The following is an 18,656-nucleotide window of genomic DNA, read 5'->3' as shown; positions in this document are numbered from 1 at the left end:
ATATGATATGGAATATTTGCTTAAGTAAGGGTTTTTACTTGGAATGTTCAATCTAAAAAACCCTGTAACATTTTTAATCAATTTATGACCAGGGATTGAACAATTGTCAGAAAGAAAAAGTGTATCTTAAATCTTTCAAAGTTCTGGTGCGGATCAAAATGTCTTGTGACCAAATCCACCTTTCCTAAGAGAGATTGAAACCTAAAAGGCACCTGAAGTACAATTCATGCCACTCATTTGCCCACTTGTCTTTGTTTGTTTGTTAGAATAGAAATAATGGGGGGAATGTTAGTATTGTGAGTGTGATTGCTGAAAATGCTCAGATAGCAAGAGGCAGTAAATAAGGGGTTAATGACAGGTTTTTACTGTCTGCAGTGCTTTAATTCTCAAATAATACCTTACAGGAGCTCAAGAGAACACCTGCCTTTTTCCAGTAAATTTCCATTTTCACATAATTGCAGAATGAAGAAATACTCAGTAATGACATTCTTATCGAAGATAAGTTGCTAATACCTGGCCCTGCACTGGGGTGTGTGAGGATTTCTGTTTAACATTATGCACTTGAAATGTCCCCTTTGCTATGATCAAGTGCAAAGGCTACCAGTTATAGTTAAATGTGACTATCCTTTAAATCGTATGTATCCTGTTCAAAAACACAACCCTTGCAAGAGGAAGAGTTAAATCCAGATTCACACTGTACAGAATGCAAACTGTAGGCTTAATAAAAACAACAACAAAACAGGAGAGCCTTTATGATTGCCTCCTCTTTTCTAGGGACTTTTGATTGTGCTAGTTGTGAGGTGCTCTAATATTACATCCCCGTTTGTGTGTTTGACTTAGATTTCTAAAAGGGAGGGTTTTCGGTTTTATAAGTGAGCTCCTGTGATGACGTTCCTGCACTCAGCTGCTAGCTGCAGTGACACTGCAATGGCTGAAGGGCGGCTGTTGGATGTTCGCAATGAGCTCATTCTCCCAGGAGGGAGCAGGGCTTACACTGCTTCACCCGGCAACTGCAGCCTTCCTGTGAAATTCATCTTTAGCTTCTCCTCAGTTAGGCTGGTCTGATTCTTCACTTTGGGGGTATGAACATGGTGAGCAGATTTTACTGTATGGTTGATTCCTTTCCCCCACCCTTCTTCTAAATGCTTCCCTGGACTGATTGATGAATCATTCCTCATCTGGTCCCACTATTCAGAGGATAGAAATGGAAAATGTAATCTCATGCAGCAGGGATGGATTTTTTAAAAAAAGTCTCTTGCAATATGAATCGTGAAAAAATCCTTTAAAATCTGTCTGCTAGGAACAGCCCACAGTTTTTAGAATGAAGTGCACTGCATACAAGGAATGGTACTATCCTCAGGTAAAGCAGACAAGCAGTGTGCATCATGATGGAGCGTGCCTGTAAGGTTAGTTTCTCTACATGTTTGTCAATATATATGTATGTAATAAATATACGGCTTCATATGTACAGTTACATAAGAATGATCTATTTATATATTTTGTCTAATTCATTTTCAGACATCCTTTTTGCATGCTGTTTTTGGCATAATTTTTCTAAATATCTAACATCTTTGGTATGATTAATAAATGCAGCTATGATTCCCAGCAGCTTTCACTTAGGAAGCATGTAGGCCTTCCTAATGTAATGCCATTATATTTTATTAGATAAGTAGCTGCACCTTCTTGCTGTAGCTACTAATTCATAGTCTTCATAGAGTCTGAATCAAATGTGGTTGAACAGAAATACCAGAAACTATGTTTGTAAATACAGATCCCTTCTGCATTTGTGCATGTAGATGTTGGATTATTTTCAGGGCCTTGCAAGTTATGGATTATTGTAGGAGGGTACTTCTTATGTTCACTAAATTAATGATTTTGACATTTCCTATTTTCTAAACTCTGATAGGTGCACATACTGCATGTAATGAGAACCATTTCCCATTCTGTGATGTTTAACCTGTTAGATTAAAAGGGAAGCTGCCTTTTTCCAAATGTCTCTTCCTTTTTGGCTATAAATGTTGTTTATTCCCATTAAGCTTCTTTTCCTTTCAATAAACGTGTTTACCTCTGCCTGGACACTGTTTAAAATGCAGACAGAATCTATACAGCAAAAACAATAGATCTGAGTCCGATTGGTTTATTCTCTTGTTTCTCACATCAGGATACTTTCAGAGAATCCATATACTATACAACAAAGTCTACATTTATGGCATTATTCCTGTGCACCAGTCATTCACTTGAAAGATATAGCTGCATATTGCTACCAGCAGTTTGGACTCAGTTCTCTTGGTTTACCTACAGTGGGTAATACGTTGTCATAAATGCTGAGCTTTGTTTTTCAGTGTAGGACTGTGAGTGTATTACAGGTGTTTGAAGTACACAGTACAGGAGAATTTGGGATGGGAGCTGTCTTAGTACTTTATTCTCAAAGTTTAAATTCTGCTTATTTCATATTAGCTCTATTAGTCTTCTGGATTGGAAACTGATGACTATTCTCTGGAGTAAAATATCAATTTCAAGATGATACAAGAATTAGTGCTGAAGGTCTTGAATTAAAAAAATATGTTAGCAATTCTACTAAGATAGGGACAGGCACATTCTTGGAACAGGAGAAACCTGCATTTCTAACTAAGACCCTGATTCAGGAAAGCATCCCTATTCAGGACAGCTCTTTAGCATGAACTTAATTTTAAGCACATGCTTAAATCCCACTAACTGTTCTGAATAGGAAACAGACTTAAACATGTTTCCTGAATCCAGATCTATCTCTGTTTCTTATTAAATATTTAGAAAATGAAAGTTGCTAACATCTCCTGCACTGTAAAACTTTCTAAAAAGTTTCTACATGTATTATCCATTTACATGAGCAAGAGCACAATTTGGCTTTGCTCTTGTCAACATATAATTTTTAAACATTGCCTTGTACTGCAGTGGGTCCAGATTCAAAACTAATTGGCAAATTAGTACTTACAGATGAATGCTTGTCTCAATAACAGAATGCTTTTGAATAATGATTCCTTCATTTTAACACCTTCCTTCAAAACATCTGTGTTTATCTTTTTGAAGGAAGGTGGCAAACATCTCAAAAGTTTGTTGGTGTGAATCTTATTTTACTATATAAGTAATTAACCACCCTGGTTCAAGATTTCCTTTCATGGATGGCGAAAAAAAGAAACGCTCAGAAAGTCTTGCAAGCTAATTGACTTGAATCTGGGATTTGAACACATCTTGATTCAATAAAGTAGCCAAAATCAGTCTGTCAAATAGTCATAACATAGTTGGATTTTAACAGGACTGGATAACTTTATGACAAATAGTAACATTTGTAGTCATGTATCTTGTGATAAGAGTAAGCCAGATATAAGCTAATCGCTGTAAAGGACACTAGGGAAACAGTTTTGCCTTTGACCCTCATCTCCATCTCTGTAGAACTGGCTAGGAACATATGTGGTGAGTGTTGAAAGGAAAGGGGAGTTCACCTTCTTCTGAAGCATCAAGTGTTGGCCATCACTGGAGGCAGGATACTCAACCTGATAAATCAATGGTCTATCCTGGAATGGCAAATCTTATTTTCCTATGTTGTCTCCTATGGTAAAGTCCCATAGGAGTGGATAGAGACAAACCAAAAGTCAAAAGAAATTAGATAAGGTTCTATAGAAATGACTCTTTAATAGGAATGGCATCCTTCCTTTTGAACCATCTGATTCTAGAGCAGGGTCATACATTTCTATTATGTTCTATAGATGGTCAAAAAATCACATTATCTTTCACTCTTAATTTGTCCAGGACCATTTCATAAGGGGTTTCTTATTAACTGATGACACTGAAGAAAGGCAACAGGTTCAGTAGAGTCCAGCAATTATCCGGCAATTCAATTATTCCAGCAATACTCTTTAGTCTCCAAATGCAACTCTCACTTTTGTACTCTGTACAAAAAGTATTAATAATTGAAGTGAAAGGGTTAATTAAAACATGAGAAATAGTTTGGGGGCAAATCATATTTCTTAAAATAAGTGCTCATGCTTTTTTTGGGGGGGGGAAGTATGCTGGCGTTCTTTAAAACAACACAGATGGATGTTCTTTTATATTGTAATTGCCACATTGTCCCACCAACCCCAAGATCAAGGGACCTTGACCAAGGGAATATGCAAAAAAGGGGAATTATCTTTCATAGGAACTGACTCAAGATAATAGGTCAGCTAAAATTGGGAAATGTATGGATATTATCACTTAACTTGTTTTTTCTGAATTCCCAGTTTCTCCTTTTCTAGGTCCCACCCAAAATACTCATATTGTAATACCAACTATAAAGACTGAATTGCTTTACTGATGAGACTGCTGGTTACTTGACCACCTGTAAACTTGGGGTAATTTAGAGGTGCTCCAGAACAATGCCCTCTGTGATTCTCCTAGGCTTTCCCAGGCTAAGTTGCGAGTGTCCTGAGATTTAATTCAAATATGGGTCACCCATGTAAAGCTAGTAACCAAGTTATATCTGTTGTTTCATGAGGATTATTTTATCATAAGTCATGGCTAGAATGTGTTTCATGTATTGCTGAGGTTGCTATGGAAGTAATCTAATATTAATTGAACAGCCGACTATTAGCTATGCAAACCTGATATGCTATTCAGTGATATTCTGACCTGCCATCTGTCCATGGTAGCCCTGACTTCTATTTCAACCCTTTGTGCAAATCTGTATAAATGTAATTAGCTGATGGAACTGGTACTTCGGATGCACAAAAACTTCTCTTATTTTTGCTGATGCTGCTCTCTTTTGCCTCGCCTGTCCCTTGGTTTCATAATGGATGTGTCCCTTGGCACATGCCAGAAATAAAGAGGAGCACTAATGAACTCAAAATGGTATTACTGTACATTACTAGGATGTAAATCTGAATGAGATTCCACATTAATGGTACTTAATTTTCTTTTAATAATTAAGCTTGAATGGCCTGATCCTACCTACTCCCATTTGACCCAATGGCAAAACTTCTATTAACTTCAAAGGGAACACGATTGAACCCTAAAGGTGAGATTTTTTTCCCCCCTCCAAAATGCCTAAGGCATTTATGAGCACAAGACTCACTGACTTTAAATGGAACTTGTGATCCTAAATCCCTCTGTCACTTTTAGAAATCTCCCTCTAATTTAACATTAAACTTATTTTATCCCCATGGTCTTATTAGTTCCTGATGAATAATACTAAATAGTTTGAAAAGATATTATTTTTTTCCTTTCACTTGGATAGTGCCTTAAAAAGAAACTTTTACATTTAGAAAATAATGTTTCATATTTATTATTATTACCTATATTAGTGTTTGTTTGGAAGGGTAATTAAGATGGTAAAAGATGCAAAGATAAAGATATTCCCTCTCCCAAAGAGTGTACAATGCAAGCCCTGATACTGCAAGGTGTGCAACACAGACAGATCCCTGCACCCATGCAGAGCCCTGTTGATTCCATCCACATAGCGTTAGGGCTAGGGAAGTGCTTTTTCTTAGGTCCATGAAATTTCATTTCATTTTTGCTGAGATGTAAGTTATTAAAATTTGCTATTTTCTTTCTCTTGCTTGTGTTCCTCAGGAAAATTTTGCTTATGCCATTTCCAAAGCACCACCACCAGCAGACACAGTACTGAGAACTCCAGTGAGCTGCCAGACCATTTGTAGTAGAAGAGGGCAGGGGGAGGACAGCTGCACTCACCCGGGCCCCAGGATCATTGCACAAGGGGGCAGAATCAAGGTTGCATGGGGAACTGTAAATCTGGTATTTCCCAACTTTCACATGCTTGATTTTGCAACCTAAATGGTATTTTTAATGTCCTTTTTTGGTATGTATTCTACAGACGTAGCTAGCATTTCAACTGTACAAAGGCAATCTGTAAGAGGACTTAGGCACCTAAGTCAAACATTTAGGGGCCTCTGAGATCCTCAAAACCCCTACTCAGCTGCCACCTAACTCTTGAGGTGCCAAAGTTTCTGCCACTGGGCATGTGCACAGCCACTTTAGTCCCGACTCTCACGCTAGTCTCATGCTGAAACCCCTGCAGAATTCTCACACTAGGTGTATTCACCGCACACCGAACTCCTCACAAAATGGGAGCTGGAGGCAACCATCCTTATAATCTTTAGCCAAGTGGTTATAGTACCCACCAGGGATATGGGAAACCCAGGTTCAATCTCCCACCTTCTGCCTGACATGGATGGGACTTGACCTGAGGTTCCCCCTCCCCCGGGACTTGACCCCGCAGATGAATGCCCTAACCACTGGGCTATGGATATCCTGGTGTGGGTCTTTCTCAGTCTCTGCTGTTGAAGCTGTTCCACTGTGAATAAATAATTAAATATGTGTTGGGCCAGAGAGAGAATGAAAATGACTCAATAGTCTAGTGGTTAGGTATAGAGTACTTAACCACTGGGTAAAGATTACGGGAGTCCGCTGTTTTGAGGGGAGTTAGGTGTGATCTACTGCCTTTCTTGCAAGAAATGGCTTATGCACCTGACTTCATGAGAGGGGTCTGGATGTGAATCCCAAGGGGAGACAGGGCCCTCCCTTCACCCGAAATTAACTAGGAGAAACATTATCTGCTCCCGCAATGGGTGTATTTATGCTTTGCATCAGGATGAAAGTCCCTCTTTTCTTTTTATGATTACTATAGCATTTAGAGGCCCTAACTGTGTTTAGGACCTCATTGTGCAAGGCACTGTGCAAAAAATGAGAGAGCGTCCCTGTCCTGAAGATCTGCCGTCTAATTAGACAACAGATAGGGTGGAAGGGAAAGCAGATGCATGGCAGGGCCAACTCTAACTTTTTTGCCGCCCCAAGCAAAAAACAAAAAAAAGCGCCCCGTCGTAACAACCTTCCCCCAGTGCCACCCCGCCGAACCAAAAACAACAACAAAAAAAACCCTGAGCGCCGCCCCGCCAAACCAAAAAAAAAAAAAAATACCCCCGAGCACCACCCCGCCGAAACTAAACAAACAAACAAACAAAAACCCGAGCGCCGCCCCGCCACCCCAAGATTGGCCGCCCCTTACAAAGTGTCGCCCCAAGCACGTGCTTGCTCGGCTGGTGCCTGGAGCCAGCCCTGATGCACGGAGAGAAGAAGTGACTTGCCCAACTGAGAATAGGATCTAAATCTGCTGGCTCCCTGTCCACACTCCATCCCCAGACCATGCTGCCCCTCCACTTTCTAAAGCTATTTAGTTGTATATCTGTGGAAAAAAACATTGAAAAATATCTTGAGGCTATATTCTTCTATAGTAACTGGACACATTCCTTAAAGAACAAAACAACAAATGGATGTGAGATTTAAAAGGGAGAAAACGATATAGGGATGAATGATATAACCGTACTTAAAGCATGGGGACTGTGGCTTAAAGGTTGTAACTTGTCACTCTGTATAGATCACATTCTAAATAATTAACTCATAAATTACTGGCCAGGATGGGATATTATTTTCTATGCAATATTAACAGGAGTAAAGATATTTTTAAATTACATTTTCCAGTATGTCACAGCAATAGATTAAAGCAATCCTCTTGTCAAATACTGCCATAAAAATAAAATATCAATATTAAAAGCTAATTTCAGTTGTTGGGTTCAGTGTGCGGTGCTGGCTGGTATTGGTGACCTGTTGGTGAGGTCAGACTAGATGATCTGGTGATTCCTTCTTGCCTTAAACTCTATAATTGAATGAAAAGCCTAATATTTTTTATATAGAAACCTACATAAGTTGGTTCACTTAAAGATGAGCATTTTACTAGCCCATTTGTTTATTTTTCATTGCTTATTAAATGTTTTCTCTTTCATAGAACTAGACAAAATAGCTCAAATTAAATAGAACATTTGGATGTTTTCTCACATTTTCTCATTTAGCAGAGAACATTTCTGAGAATTTTGAAAGCATATTTCAGGGGTCTAATCTCACTGGACAAAGCTGTAGTGAAAGCGGTATTAGGGCTCAAGCAATTTTATTACTTTCATAACTGACGTGGCAAGCCCAGAGATGCCAGGGCTATGAACTGCCAACCCTAGCGGTGTCAGGGCTCAGCCCTGGCAAGCCCTGGCACAAATTAAGCACTATCTTAGAGGCTAGGTTTCAAGTATCACTTGAGTTGGAAATGAGATTGTTTGTTTGTTTTAGTTTAAACGGGTCCTCATAAGCAGCTGATCAATCCACATACTGTGCGCTTCAACATACAGTCATTTTTTGTAAACTAGTAGCCTCTGACAACTGTGTGAAGAATTGGGATGATTGATTGACAATAACTTGGATATACTGACTCTAGATTTGAATTTGGTCCTAAATTCACTCTTGCCACCACCAAGTAAGAAGGGCCAACCTGAGAATAAGTGATCTAGTCCTAGGACAAGGGAAGCTATTACTAAGCACTATAGGAAATGTCCTTTAGCTCAAGGGGTAGAGGCATGTGCTTTCTGGAGTTGAAGGACCAAGGCTCTATCCTTGGCTCCACAGTGGTGGAGGTGATTTATTATTTATGTTGTTTGAAGACAGATTAATTACAGTAGGGTTTAATTATTATTGTCTTTTGCATCCTCAGTATTTTACATGAGGCGCTAGAAAATAGAAATATTGTTCCACCCTTTTCCATTCTCTGGCATTATCCTGCTCATCTACATACAGGAAGCACATATTTTGGGGGTTTGGTACCTTGTTCAGTGGGTTAGTCCACCTCTCTCCTGTTTGTTTATTTGCTTTTTTCTTACCATCCAGTATACTTTAAGTTTATTCCTTGATATTGGTTGCCAGCTGAAATAAGTGTATTCTGAATATAGAGAAAGATGAGCTGACTTAAAACTTCCAGAAAATCAGTAAGGAACATTCTCATTCCCACTTGTGAGATTGCAGAGTTAGAAGATTCTAGCTGTGTAGTTCCAATTCTACAGAAGATTCTGAAATAGCTCTACTTAGCTCTGTATTTTGCGAGTGTAGTAAATGTGCATGAGTGGAACCTGCATTTGCAGATGCATACTGAGCAATTAGTTATCTGATATATGAACTATGCATGCAGATGCCCATTTGTATGTGTAAATAAATACAAGCACCGTGTTCATGTGTTCTCAAGACAGAGGCCTGCTGAAGATCTATCCCCAAAAGTTTGTTTGACAGGGTATCTGCCAGCCCATTAGGGATCAGGGGGAGACCCAGCTGCCTCAAAATGTCATTGCATGGAAATCTCATTATCCTTAACCACTCCTGTGATACATTCAGGTTCAGCAGGGGATAGTTGGGTTTGCTGCCAGGTGTTCCTCATTATGCTGTCAATTAACCCAGCAGGCTGAAACCTGCTGACCTCTTCTTAGGCAGGGGTCGCACATAATCACACCAGAGAACCTGCAGAAAGGATTCTTCCAAAAATGGGTTGCTTGGTCTGTCTTGTAGATTTTTCACAAAAAGATCTGAATGCGCTTAAGATCTGGCCAATGGTTTTAGCCCCAGGATGTTTACAATCCTGATTGAGAGAGAAAAATATAGCAGATGGGAAAGCAATCTAGAAAAATAGCAAATGAAATCATCATTGGAAGACTTCATTAAATAAGTAGATTTTAAAGAGGAATTAAAAGGAGGAAAGTGCTTGAAAACACAAGAGATTTTTCTCAGAAGAAGGGTGGTAGGAAAAGGGGGTTTGAAGCCGAGAGTAAAGGGAGACAACTAGAGCAGAAAAGAGCAGGGGCCAAATGAGAGTGCAGATGTAGGTGTGGACAAGATTATTATATATTCAGATTCAGGCTGCTTGCCCTCTTTATTAGACAAAATACATAGTTATAAGGATAAATACATTAAAGCTTCTGAAGGTCTTTGAGATCTACTGATGACAAGCACTTTATAGGTATTATCATTATCATTATTTCATTATCATCTTGCATCTGATGAAGTGGGCATTCACCCATGAAAACTTATGCTCCAATACTTCTGTTAGTCTTAAAGGTGCCACAGGACCCTCTGTTGCTTTTTACATTATTTTATTATCATCATCAAGAGGCCAAGGAGCCGGAACCCAGATGAATACATGTGCTCCTCTCTCCTCCTCTGTTTTTGAGACTATTTGTGAAAAGGAGAAAAAATATGTAAACAGAAAAGAAACTTTGCTAATGTGTGTGAAACTACTTTCTTCAGAGCTGTCTTGCAATCAGTAGATCATTTCAGATGGGTGAGATGGAATTTGGGATTGGGACAGAGAACGCATCCAAAGCAGCAAAAGAGAGTAAATAAAAAAAAGAGAGAGTATTTTTCAGACCTAAAATCTTCAAAATATATACATATCTATGTTGACTTGATTTCTCTTGCTTTATATTGAAACATTTGAATGAAAAATCATACTTTGTGGGCAGAGTACTTGTATCAGATTATTTTTTCCTACTTTCTATGAAAAAAATCATCAAAATAACATAACATAAAAAATCAAGATATAGCTGAAAAAATGGGAATATATCTTATTTTAGAGAATGTTGGCTTGAAACTGGACTCTTGCACTGTAATAAATGTAGGGCACAAGAATATATATGTATTTTTACTTTTGTATGCACGTGCATTTATTAAAAAAAATCTACATAGATCTGATTCAGATCTCCAGAGCTGGAGACTTTTCCAAGATGAGGCTTTAAGACTAACTGTAGCATGGGCTGGGAATCTTCCAGTTCCTATTTCAGAAAACCAACCACAGCAGTTGACATCAACTGGCAGCCTCTCATCATGGTCAATGGATATGAGAGCAAATTATCATATTTTTTTCATAAATGGGGGCCCACTGCATCTGTCCACACTATAATCTCTTTTGTAAAAAAGCAGTGATGCCAACTGGGTATTTTTCAGATGCACTAAACTCACTTGGAAGAGAGAGAGAGATTATTACATCTCATTTACTAACAGTTCCAATAATAATTTCTTCCATTTGCCATTAAATATGTGATTTTCAAAAGCGCTGAGCAGACTACAACAGGAGCAGATTTAGACCAAAGCTGAGCGTTTTTGAAAACCCTCCCTACCGAGAGGAAAAAGATGCCCACTAACTTAGGACATTGAAAAACATGCAACAAAAGCAAATTAAGTATCATTAGTAAACAAACTAGACCAACATTGGTATCCCTTAAAAACAGGCCACTGAAAGGCTGCATTTGACATTTCGAAACAAAAATGTCAGAAATGTGCTTCTTTCTTTCTTTCTAAATCATGAGTGAAAGATGGAAGTAACAAACAAAAGGATTTGCTAAAACAGGCATCTTTAAAACAGAATTCAGAGGAAAATCTCTCCATGTTAATGCATTAACACATATCAGCACTATACAGAAATCCAATCACTCAACCACTAATGGAAACTGGCCTGGAAATTCTGAAATGTACTGCTATTGCCCCCAGCCAAACCCAGTTGTTCAAAGCCTCATCTTTTCATTGCATTTTAGCATTCATTGTTGTTGTTTTTTATCACTGTCTCTGGGAATGTGACCCAGAAGCGTAGCCTGTGATTTGTCAACATTTAAGGATGTCTTCAGGTCTCTCCAATTCAGTTTCTAGTCATTTAAAGCCCCCTTTGAGTGTCACCACCTCAGATCCACCTAGGTCTATGCCTCCTAGTATGGACAAATTCACTATGATCAATTAACTGACATTTCTCATTATAATCAATGGACATGGCAGTCCTAGAAGCCATATAGGTGTTCTTTAACAGCACTCCTTTTGATAGCTGTCTTTGGCATACAAGAGATGCAGGTTTGAATCTCTGCTCTGGAGCAGGGATTGGAACTCAGGTTTTTCCCCTCTAAAGAGAATGCTTTAATCACTGGGCTATGGGGTGGGTCTCTCTCAATCTCTCCTGTTGAAGCTGTTCCACCCTGTGTGAATAATTAAATAATCATTAGGCTAGAGACAGAGATTGAGAATGACTCTATAGCCTAAGGGTTTGGGCACTCAGGGACCTGCATTCCAGTCTCTGCTCCAATAACTGTCTAATTAGTTATACAAAGTAGAACAGCTTCAACAGGGAAGACTGAGAGAGATGACCCCCTCTACCCAGAATAGCCTATAGTTGGTAGTGAGGTACGCTCATGGGAGAGTGGAGACCTGAGTTCCAGTCTCTGCTCCAAAGAGGGTAATTCAGACGTCTCTGGTGAGTGCCCTAATCACTGGGCTAAAGTTATAAGCAGGGCTCCACCTTGTCCTCCAATGTGTAAAATCAGAATGAGACATTTGTTAATGTGGACATGGTTTGTTTCAACATTTCCGGGTTTTTTTTGTTTTGTTTTAACTGAAAATATTCACCAAAATCAACACAAATTCAGAAATGTTTCAGTTGACCTAAATCTGCATTTTTCAGCAGCAAAAAGTTTCAGTGGAAAAATTTAATTCAGCCCAACTGCTTAGAGTTTAGAAGAAGGGTTAAAGTAAAGGGACTAGAGGAAACCACAGCTTTCCTTCTACTGCTAATAGCATAGGAAGACCTCCCATCTCCTCTCCATGAACATAAAAGCAGCTCTCCTCCTCTTCCTTGACTGGCACTGTGAGAGCTGTCACTCCTGTTTCAATGTATCATATCTGCTGAGTTAGAACATATGATTGGTTGTTACTTCTGGCCATGCCACTAACTTCCCATGTGCCTTAGGCCAGTTACTTAACACTTTGAACATTAGGTTATTAAAGTGTAATAACTCCTACTGTTGCTACTTGAAGGGGTTGTTGTGGTTTCATTAATTGCCTGTAAAGTGATTTGTGATCATCGGATGAAAGTTACTATCTAAACGCAAAGTGTGGTTGTTAATGATTTTTACTTAGCATTCTCTCCCTGTCTCTGATATTCTCTAGGGCATCAGTTCTGTGTATGTCTACACTTAAAATCTTACAGCGGCACAACTGGACTACTTCAGTGTAATCACTCACTACGGCAGTGAGAGGGGTTTTTCCATCGCTTTGTTAATCCACCTCTCCTAGAGGTGTTAGCTAGGTCAACAGAAGAATTATTCCATTAGCCTAATGCTGTCTACCATAGGCGCCGACTTCTGCTCGCACCAGTGGGTGCTCGACCCCCACCTCTGTCCCCAGCCCCACCCCAACTCCGCCCCTGCCCCAACCCCATTCCAACCCCTTCCCCAAAGTCCCCCCAACTCTACCCCCTTCTTGCCCCTATTCCGACTCCTTCTCCAAATCCCCGCCCCGGCCCTGCCTCTTCCCTGCCTCCTCCCCTGAGCGCGCCGTGTTCCTGCTCCTCTCCCCACCCTCCTGGAGCTTGCTACACTGCCAAACAGCTGTTTGGTGGTGGGCAAGCTTTGAGAGGTAGGCGGAGGAGTGGGGATGCGCAACACTCAGGGGAAGAGGCAGAGGAGGAGGTGAGGTGGGGGGGGGGAGAGGAACTTGCCTGCTGGTGGGTGCAGAGCACCCACTAATTTGCTGTCTACACCAGGGTTTAGGTCAGCATAGCTGCATCTCTCAGGGGTGTGGATTTTTCACACATCTGAGAGATGTAGCTATGCCAGTGTAAATTCCCAGGGTAGACTAGCCTTCAGATACTGATCTTCCTCAATTCCTATCGCATCTAGTGAGAGTTGAGAGCCCTCAGCACCTCATGGAATCACGCTGCATAGTTGCCTACAGCCCCTTGGGATCATTTTTTCACACAGGGAAGCCTATACCATGACTGAGTTTCTGAACTGCTTGCCACCATGGAAGGATTCCCCATTCATGCTTAATCAGTGAACTATACACAGCAATGTTTATGTGCTTTGGATGCCTTCCTCTAACTCTCCCACAGTCCTCTGAGGTTCTAGTGTATGTGGAACTTATCCTTCTAACAAAAAATTACGTATTCATCTAACAAAAAATTAAATATTTAACAATACAATACAAAAAATCAGACTAATATACAGTCATGGCTTGCTATAAAACATATACCAAGATTTTCTAAAATAAAGCACAACACATCACAGCAAAGGACACTTCTGTATATGTGGTCCATGTTGCCTAGCAACTGCAGCCATTTAGATGAAGAAAGCTTTAAATATTCAGCAATTTTATTTTTTAAGCCACTGCAAGTTCTCTGTAGATTTGTTTAAAAATCTTTGGTTCCAAGCCCTTTTGGGTGAACTTCTTTTTAAAAAGTAAACGGGCTGCAAATACACTAATCATACTGAAGAATGTGTTGTCATCTTTAAATCCAGGCAGCAACAAGTACCACGTCAGTCCAAACAGTCTGAATACAGCTAATTCATCCCTTGCAAATAGTATTGTCTGGGTCTTGTCTTTAAATAAATGAATTAGCAAAGAACACAATACTGCTTTGTTTTATTGTAGTTGAGAAGAATGTGGGGCTGTTGACATTCTTAGCTCTGAAGTGTGAAGTGGAGAGGGATGGAATAGGCATTCTAAACCAGGGCTAATCCACGAACACTGGTGTTTTCAGCAGCCTGTGATTAAGTCAATTACTGGGACAACCTGAGTGCTTGATTCATATCACTTCAAATATTTTTAAATCCCTCCTCCCCACAATATGTATACAGGCAGAGAACAACTGGGTATAATTTTAAAAACAGGAGCAATCACTGATATGAAGTCTAAAGGATCAGAGGGGTAGCTGTGTTAGTCTGGATCTGTAAAAAGCGACAAAGAGTCCTGTGGCACCTTACAGACTAACAGACATATTGGTGCACAAGCTTTCGTGGGTGAATACGCACTTCGTCAGATGCATGTCACCCACGAAAGCTTATGCTCCAATATGTCTGTTAGTATAAGGTGCCACAGGACTCTTTGTCGCTTTTTACAAGTCTAAAGGAAGCATCCTACCGGTACTCCCTATATAAATTTAAGTACTTTAGTATTCTGCAGTAGTAGTCCAAAGGACTGCTACGGACAGTAGTGATATTACGTTTCAAACTATTGCTGTATTTCTTGATTAAAGGTTTCTAAATGCATTTCATAAGGCATGAAATAGTCTGATATTCTATTGCAGTGTTTTCTTATAAAATAATTCATATTCAAATTGTTCTTAAACCATACTGGTCCTGTTCTTTTTCTTTCATTAGCACCAATTACTCCATTAATTTCAACAGATTTATCTCTGATTTACACCAGTATAAGGGAGAAGGGAATCAGGGATTTGCATAAAGCCCTCAAACTATAGGTAATTGTAAAATTCTGCAGTAGAATTAGTGATTTACATTTGAAATAGGCAGGTGTTGGAACACTCTAGATATCAGCTGTCAGCAGGTGTTCTCTCTTCCCGTCCAAACCTGGCCTACACATATATACACTGGGCCACATGAGATGCAATGTTATGTTACCTCTAACAGACAGACATTAGTATATGTAATAAGGCTGTTATGGGCACATCTTCTCTTTTCCTTATTGTCAGTTGATCACTAAACCAGTGGTCCCCAAATTTTGTATCTTGTCTCCCCTTAACCCTGTAACCTCCCCCCCCCTACATGGAGCCAGGAGCGGAACAGCAGCTCCGGGAGGGGGGACACAGACAGGGGTAAGGGGGCTGAGGCTGGGGCCATGGCTGAGGGTGGGAATGGACCCTCAGCTGCAGGCCGAGATCTATAGCCATGGCTGGGTGCGTAGCCCAGGGGTGGGGTGGGCAGCCGGGGCTGAGGCCAGGAGCGGAGTTGGGCAATGCTTTCTCCCCGCCTCCTGTAGTGGCAGGTCTGGGCCTCAGATGCACCCCTCCAAATGTTACTCTGTGCCCCCCCGGGGGGGGGGGGGGGGCACACCCCACAGAATGAAGACCTCTGCACTAGACTAATAAACATTTGAGCTTGGCGGTGTGTAGTGTATGTCAGTTAACCTAGAATTTGAATATGTCTGCTTCTGGCAATATGAAAGGAGTGTTCCATTACTCTGTTGCCATGTTAATCTACTGGCTGACAAGCTGCTCCTCCTATCTGACAGTGAGAGTCTTTGTCAGGTGCTGTGAAAAGCATCCAGTATTCTCTCTCCTGATCCTTCTTCCTCTTGTTCATTTTAGCTGACCAGATCAAACCTTTTTGACGTTTCTTCCCAAAGGGAGGGTTAAATGGCCTTTGTTTGATAGACCTCTGGCCACCTTGTTGCATTACACTTAATCTATTTTTTCAGAGGCCGCCTATCATTGCCCTGGTCTGTCTGCAATGTCTGGTGACACTGAGTTGTCATCTCCACAAGTAATAGCTGATGTGGGTGATTGAGAGGAAGTGCTGACTTTGAAAATGCTAAGTCCCTGTAGTGGGAGATGGGCAGCAGGAGGAGGCTTTTGAAATCCATGGAGTTATGTGAGGTTGTGTCCACTCTCCGCCATGTGCTTTCTGCTGTGCATTCAGGGGACAAGGTCCTTTCTTAGAACCTTTATTGAAGTTCACACTGGCAGACATCTTCTTGCCAGGTCACTGTTGATGATCTTAAATATTGTAATGATTATTTTTAAAATATGTAATATGTGGTTATAGGAGTCACATAGGCATCTATTATAGTGGTGTTATAATGACTCTGTGATGGGTTTGGTCACAGAGACCCCTGTGGGACTATTACCTGATGTGCTGAGACTACTTCTGAGCCCATTTTCTCTGCCAGTTTGGGCCTCCAGAACCCTGCCTTGTTGAGCCAGACACTCCAATCTGCTCCAACCCAGACTCAGGATCTGAACCACGTGCCTCAAAGCTGCAGCCTTAATTGAAAATGGCCTAGCAAGTGCTCTTGTCTCTAGCACCCTGACACCCAGCTCCCAATGGGATCCAAATCATAAGCTTTCGTGGGCTACAGCCTACTTCATCAGATGCATGTAGTGGAAAATACAGTAGGAAGATGTATATATACACAGAGAACATGAAACAATGAGTGTATTTTCCTACTGTATTTTCCACTACATGCATCTGATGAAGTAGGCTGTAGCCCATGAAAGTTTATGCTCAAATAAAATTGTTAGTCTCTAAGGTGCCACAAGTATTCCCGTTCTTTTATCATAGGGACAGTATTTTTTAAGTTAATCCTAAAACTGAGGAGGGAAATTATTTAAAAGAATATATAATACCCCAACATGGCCAGCATGTTTGCTATCGTGCCACCAGCAGAGTTCTGGCACATTCTGGATCTGGGCCTTTCAGCCACCTTCCCCATAGTCTGAGTTTATGGACAGTAATAGTGATTTGTTATATTTTCATCAGTCTTCATGATGGCATGTTTCCTCATTCACTGGTTTACATGTGAACTGGAAATCTATAACTGACCTTGCAAGGTGCAGAGCAATTCCTAAGTGCAGACCTCCATAGGCTCTCATTGACTTCTACTCCAATGGAGGATTGGGACCTTTGCAAAATCATGTTAGTGGTTACTGTAATATTAAACAGCATAAAAGAGTGAACATAGTTTATTTCAGGGTTCCATTTGGACAGCTAAGATTTCTTCATTTCTAATCATTCATTGTAGATGAGGTCTGATTTGAAATCCTGATTTCAAATGTTTTATTTATTTATTTATTTTGAGACACAGATTTACATTGCTGGCTTGATTTTATGTTGGTTTTAATAAGCTAGTCAAATATTAGCCTAGACTTCCTTCCGTCCTTCAAGGCACCTACGTGATATTGAAAGTTAAAGGGGACAAAACTGCTTCATTTCAGAATCAAGCGTAAGTATGATATTTAATCTCACTTTATTAATAAGTTAAAAAATGACAGTGAGCAAAGGGCTACAAAGTAGTAAGGAGGTTGTGGGGATGGCACGGGAAAGCTAGATTAGAGACTGCTCTTCTGGCAACAGGGAAGAGTGTTCTTTATGTAGCTGCTCTTTGTATTTTATGGTACTGTGAATTTCAGCATAATGTTTACATCAAATCAAGTTCTCACTTTACTAGGAAAATAAACAAAGAAAGGAAAGGTTATATTTCATGGGTCATCAAGTCCATGTAGCTTATCTGTGGTTACTGGAGCTCAGACTTTCGCTTTGTTATTCAGTTGGTTGACACAGATACAAACTTGAAAATTATCCTAATTTAAACTGAAGGCAGCTGCAGCTAGGAAAATACCAAGTTTGATTAATAATTAAGCCTCTTTCATGTTTTTAAAATACTAAGGGGCAAATCCTAGGTTGGTGGAAATTGACACAGCTCCAATTTAAACCAGCTGAGGATCTGGCTGTACATTCTGAAATGTCTGAGTAAACTATTGGCAGAGTAAAAAGAACAATAGGACTCAATATAGTAGGGTTGGATTTTGAGAGCTCCTGAGCACCCATTGTTTCCACTGACTTGAAGTTGTGGAGTCTTGACACCTCTGAAAATCAGGCCTCTAGTATCTAAATACAGTATTGCCAACCCTGGGGGTTCATGATTCAGTACCCAAAATATCATGACATTGCCTTAAATATTAAGAGATTTTTTTTAAAAACCAATACGTTTTAGGTTCTCTTTCTTTGCCTTCAGGTTTCTGAGCCTTTAGGTCACATTTTCAAACTCTTCTCCACAATCACAAGGGCTAAAAACTTATTTGTTTCAAGTGAACGCTGAGATTCATATGCAATCTCTGGGGCATTAAGAAAAACACCAAATACCACAAGACTCTCAATAAATTTCAAGTGTTTTTCTTCACATAGATTCAGATGAATATAAAAATAATAATGTAACATCAAGGTGTGCAGCAGTTTAATTCAAGAAACAGCAAACAAAAGAATGTGTATTGA

General features: G+C 40.0%; 1 protein-coding gene across 8 annotated transcripts in view; it reads left to right on the top strand.

Moving 5' to 3' along the window:
• Positions 1 to 977: 977 nt before the first annotated feature.
• Positions 978 to 18,656, top strand: part of JAKMIP3 (Janus kinase and microtubule interacting protein 3) — a 150,437-nt gene continuing 132,758 nt past the window's right edge. For 7 of the 8 annotated variants that reach the window (XM_034776596.1, XM_034776594.1, XM_034776592.1 and 4 more), the window contains exon 1: positions 978 to 1,406. The gene's annotated coding sequence lies outside the window, so the exon portion shown is untranslated. The remainder of the gene's footprint in view (positions 1,407 to 18,656) is intronic. The other variant, XM_034776588.1, reaches the window with a different exon arrangement.

The sequence above is a fragment of the Trachemys scripta genome, chromosome 7, assembly GCF_013100865.1.
Source record: "Trachemys scripta elegans isolate TJP31775 chromosome 7, CAS_Tse_1.0, whole genome shotgun sequence".
NCBI lineage: Eukaryota > Metazoa > Chordata > Testudines > Emydidae > Trachemys > Trachemys scripta.
Note: the sequence above shows the minus strand (reverse complement) of the source record. Positions and strands in the feature narration are given on the sequence as shown.